Source organism: Drosophila bipectinata, chromosome 4, assembly GCF_030179905.1.
Source record: "Drosophila bipectinata strain 14024-0381.07 chromosome 4, DbipHiC1v2, whole genome shotgun sequence".
Taxonomy (NCBI): Eukaryota; Metazoa; Arthropoda; class Insecta; order Diptera; family Drosophilidae; genus Drosophila; species Drosophila bipectinata.
Window position 1 is genome coordinate 12,981,295 of NC_091740.1, and position 6,000 is coordinate 12,987,294.

Sequence of the window (6,000 nt, forward strand, 5' to 3'; positions counted from 1 at the left end):
TTGACACATCAGGTAGAATCGGTTCATGTTTTGCTTCAGTCATGGCATTTACATATTCGTTGGAGTCGTCTTCTGAGGTTATTTCACTTTTTGGCCACTCGACAATATCTTTGTACAGGAATTCCGGCCCTTTTATCCATAAATTGTTTGCATTAAAGTCTACCTTTGTAAACTTCGTTGCTTCATCCGCAGGATTTGTTTTAAAAGAAACGTATCTCCAGTTGCCGACATTATTTGCTTCTTTTATTTCCCCTAAACGCTGAGCTACAAAGGTTTTAAATCGTTTGCTGCTAGACTTTAACCAGTATAGAACAATTTGAGAGTCCGTCCATAAATAAACTTTACTTATGAGTAATTGTAACGATTTTAATAATGATTTGCTCATTCTAGCTCCTAGCAAGGCATCCTGTAATTCCAGCCTTGGGATTGACATAGGCTTAAGGGGAGCGACTCTTGACTTGGCTGTTATTAACATACAATCGATGGACCGATCTCTTTTAAAACGAATGTATGCACATGCCGCGTATGCATATTTGGAGGCGTCAGACAATATATGTAGCTGAATGTCACAATCATTTAAAAGTAATTTTGTCATAAGTCTTGGTATTGCAAAGTTTTTGTTTTTTTGGAATGATTCGCAGAGCGTTTTCCAAATCACAAAATGCTCGTCTATTATTTCGTCGTCCCAGCCAATACCACTATCTTATCTTATTTGTTATAAGAAGTATCTTATTGTAAAAGTATCTTATTTGTTATAAGAAGGTTTGACAAAAAACCTAATGGGTCGAAGATAGACGTTGTAATTATCAGGACCTCACGCTTAGTTGGTCGTCGGGATGTGTTTACTATTTCATTATGTGATTTAGTAAATTATAGATTATAGGTAAATGTGTCGTTTTCGTAATTCCATATTAACCCCAAGACACGTTCTTCTGTTAGTGTTTTCATTTTGGGCGAAGCCTGAGCTTTGTTGTGACAATTGAGGGGATCTATTTGGTTGAGAACCTCTACTGAATTTGATATCCAGTTACACATCTGGAATCCGCCTTGTTTGTGAACAAATGATACGTCTTTAATCAGTTGAACGGCGCTGTCTATGTCATCAGCTCCGTCTAAGTAGTCGTCCATATAATTATTTAATAATATGTCTTTACAGGCTTTCGGATACTATTCCTTAAACTCATTTGCGTTGTGATTTCTAACTTGTGCGATAATCGGACTTCATTTTGCTCCAAAAAATAAAACTTGAATTTCATAAACGTCCGGAGGGTCATGTCTTTTATTCCCTCTCCATAAAATTCTTTGAGCTTGTCTGTCTTTTTCTGGTACTTGAATTTGTAAAAACATTTCTTTTATATCTCCTACAAAGGCTATTTCATCCCGAATCGTCGTCGCATGAAGACGTGTATTTATTGTGCTCCGGGAAAAAAAAAAACTATTCAACAATATCAAAAAAGTGCAGTGACTGGTTTCGTAAATCAACAACAACGCGAAAAGACGCTTTCATCGATGAAATCGCTAATGTTTATATTGATTAATTAATTAATTAATATAAAACATAACATTTAAAACTCGAACAATATCAACCTCGTTTGCAATGAGTCTAAACGACGTTAGCACACAACGTCAACGTGAGCAAGACGAGAGACGGCTCTCAGTACAAAGAAACAACGCTTACTTCACTTTCAAAGCAACCGAAAGTAATGCAAGCTCATCCCAAACACGGTCAATTACCCCAAACTTGGCCGAATTCTTAAACGTAGAGAGCGTGAGAGCGCGTTCTTGCTGCTCCTCGCTACCATCGATGTCTCTGCAGCCAAAGAGCGCAGTAACTAGCACCGCAACCTCTTTGACAACGTCAACCGGAACAACAACAACAACCGCTACTGTAACGACAGCGCGTTTATCGACGTCATCAGCTAGCAGCTCAAACATTGATACTTCTGCCGCTGTGCTGCCCGAAAAAGAGAACAAAAACAAAGAAAATATTAAGCCGGCTGTGCAGACTGGTATGGATCGCTACATCCAAATCAAAAGAAAGCTGAGCTCCCTTAACTCTCAACGCAAAATAACCCGTGGCAATGCTAACATAGCCGCAATAGAAACGGCCACGAACTCAAACCGTTTTAAAATCTTGGCAGACTATGAGGATGACGCCGAATCTACAGAAGTCGAAAAAAGGAAGCCTAAGCCCCCGCCAATATACATACGAGAAAAAATTTCCAACGTTCTTGTCAACAAAATTATAGAGCTCATTGGCAAAGACAACTTCCACATAATACCACTCGTAAAGGGCAACATCCAGGAAACCAAAGTTCAAACGAAGTCTGAAGATAATTACAGAGTATAATCGAAATATCTCACCGACAAAAAAAAAAGCTTTTACACGTATCAGCTAAAAAGCAGCAAGGGCTTGCAAGTCGTACTTAAGGGCATAGAGCCTGAAGTACCGCCTGCAGAGATAACAAAGGCGCTACAAGAGAAGGGATTTAGCGCTAAGACAGTGTTCAATATCTCTAACAGGGATAGAAAGCCGCAGCCACTCTTTAAGGTTGAACTCGAACCACAAATTAAGCCCCTCAAGAAATACGAAGTGCACCCTATATACAATCTTCAGTTCCTGCTGCACCGCAGAATTAAAGTTGAGGAGCCGCACAAACGCAATGGCCCGGTACAATGTGCGAACTGCCAAGAATATGGCCATACAAGGTCTTACTGTAAACTGCGCCCAGTTTGTGTTGTTTGTGGTGAGCTTCATGACTCCGCACACTGCCCAGCGAGCAACGATGACCAAAACTCGAAAAAGTGCGGCAACTGCGGTGGAAATCACACTGCTAACTATAGAGGTTGCCCAGTTTATAAGGAGCTGAAAAGTCGCATCCACCAGTGGGGATTTAGTGCCCGCACCCAAAATAATCAGTTCATAGCCTCCAGGTCAAACCCTGAAGTCTTCTTCTCGACTGCAGCCAGATCCTCACCAAGACTTATAAACTCTGACAAAAATGTACAATACGCAGGCGCTTTAAAATCAGGACTGGCTACCCCAGCCTCAAAAAGCTGACTGCCGCAATCAGCACACCAAGAACCGAACACGGCTCAGCAGTATCAACTTCCGGAGCAGCCAAAAAGTAACTTTGAAGCTATGATATGCAGTCTACAACAAAGCCTTACGGAGTTCATGTCGTTTATGCGTACAACTATGCAAGATCTAATGCGAAACCAAAATCTATTAATACAAATGCTGGTTTCACAACAATCCAAATAATGACTTCCCTACGAATATCTACATGGAACGCTAACGGCGTTTCGCAGCATAAACTCGAGTTAGCGCAATTCCTACTAGACAATCAAATCGACGTAATGCTGCTTTCAGAAACACATCTTACGAACAGATACAATTTCCAACTACGAGGATATTCATTCTATGGAACAAATCATCCAGACAGTAAAGCACACGGCGGGACTGGAATTTTAATCAGAAGCCGTATCAAGCACCATTATCATACGAAATTTGCAAAAAACTACCTACAGGCCACATCAATAAATATACACCTAAATACTGGCAAGCAATTAACTCTAGCTGCCGTATACTGCCCCCCACGCTTCATCATAGCCGAAGATGAGTTTATGCAGTTTTTCAACTCACTCGGAGACCACTTCATAGCAGCAGGAGACTACAATGCCAAGCACACACACTGGGGATCTCGTCTCGTGACCCCAAAGGGAAAGCAGCTCTATAATGCAATTATCAAAGCTAAGAACAAGCTAGACTATGCTTCTTCTGGCACACCAACATACTGGCTGGCAGACCCAAAAAAACTTCCCGATTTAATTGACTTAGCGATTACCAAAAACATTCCTAAAAATCTGATAAGCGCCGAATGCCTTTCGGATCTTTCATCTGATCACTCGCCTGTCCTTTTTACTCTACTCCAACACCCAGGAACATGGGATCAATCATCAAATCTGACCTCACATAAAACCAATTGGGTTAAGTACAGGAAGTACATCAGCTCACACATTGAGCTGAGTCCTCACCTCAGCGACGAAGCCAACGTAGACAGTTTTGTTAATTCGCTGGAGTCTGTACTCGTCTCTGCAGCTCGAGTTTCAACACCTCAAACTATAAACACACAACGCATTCAAAAGAAGACAAATCTACAAATCGAACAGCTCGTCCTCGAAAAGCGACGCTTACGTCGAGAATGGCAATGTCACAGATCGCCATCTGCTAAGCAACGCTTCAAACATGCCTCACGTCAACTTGATCAAGCTCTACAGCAAGAAGAAACGTATGTCCACCGCCGCTACTTAGTGCAATTTTCAACTAACAGTTCGAAACACTCACTATGGAGAGCTCACCCAACTCTAAGCTCACCGAAAGAAACCGTGATGCCTATTAGAAATTTCATAGGCGGGTGGGCGCGCAGCGACGCAGACAGAGCCAGCACGTTTGCCAAACACTTTAAAAATGTCTTCCAACCAAATCCTGCCACCAATGCGTTTAATTTGCCGACTGTATCAGATGAGCCCCAGCCTCAACATGAGCCGATTGAGTTTCGCCCAAACAAAACCGTTAACATCATCAAACGACAATTGAATCCGAAAAAATCCCCGGACTGCGACCTCAGAACTCCCAAAATGATCATTGAGCTCCCATACTGCGCCGTTTGCACTCTCACCCAGCTATTTAATGCCATCGCAAAACTTGGCCACTTTCCAGTGAGATGGAAAAAGTCAATTATAATAATGATAGCAAAGCCGGGAAAAGACCACACTATCCCCACGTCGTATAGACCTATAAGCCTACTCTCTTGCCTATCTAAACTCTTTGAAAAATGCCTAATGACTCGGATAAACACATACCTGAGAATCCAGGAAGGAATCCCGTCACACCAATTTGGGTTTCGTGAAAAGCATGGAACAATTGAGCAGGTCAACCGGATAACATCCGAAATTCGGAACGCGTTCGAAAAATGGAGTACTGTACTGCCATATTTTTAGATGTCTCTCAAGCATTCGATAGAGTCTGGCTGGAAGGTCTAATGTACAAGATCAAGACAATGCTCCCCTACAGCTCCCCTAAGATGTTGGAGTCTTACCTTCACGACAGAAAATTTGTCGTGAGGTGCAACACCGCTATATCCGATGATTACACTGTTGGAGCTAGAGTTCCTCAAGGCAGCGTGCTAGGGCCAATATTATATGTCCTCTACACAGCAGATATCCCGACATGCTCACGTCTAACAACATCCACGTTTGCCGATGACACAGCTATGCTTAGCCGCTCAAAATGCCCGATTCAAGCAACTGCGCAACTAGCTCATCATATGGTCGATGTCGAAAAATGGCTGTCAGATTGGCGAATTAAAGTGAACGAACTAAAATGCAAGCATGTTACGTTCACTCTGAACAGGCAAAACTGCCCGCCGATAACATTAAACAACACTCTACTCTACTCTACCTAGGAGTACATCTCGACAGAAGACTCACATGGCGCCGGCACATTGAAGCCAAAAGAACACACCTAAAGCTAAAAGCCAGCGGCCTTCATTGGCTTATCAACGCTCGGTCACCTCTTAGCCTTGAATATAAAGTCCTGCTGTACAACTCGGTACTAAAACCTATATGGACGTACGGCTCCCAGTTATGGGGGAACGCCAGCAATAGCAACATTGACATAGTTCAAAGAGTTCAGTCGAAGATCTTGAGAACAATCACCGGGGCACCGTGGTACGTTCTCAACGAAAACATACACCGCGACGTAAACATTCTACCAGTCAAAGAAGCGATCGCAGAACAGAAGGTAAAGTACTTAACCAAGCTATCGGTGCACCCTAACCACCTGGCGAGAGGTCTAACAAGGTTGAGCAACCATTCACGCCTTCGTCGCAATGACTTACCCACCCAGTGACCGACCTGAGGGACGCGCAACCAGAATACAGTCTTAGTATACTGTTAGTTAAATTTTAATGTTAAGATTCGTCAACTTTTTGTTAG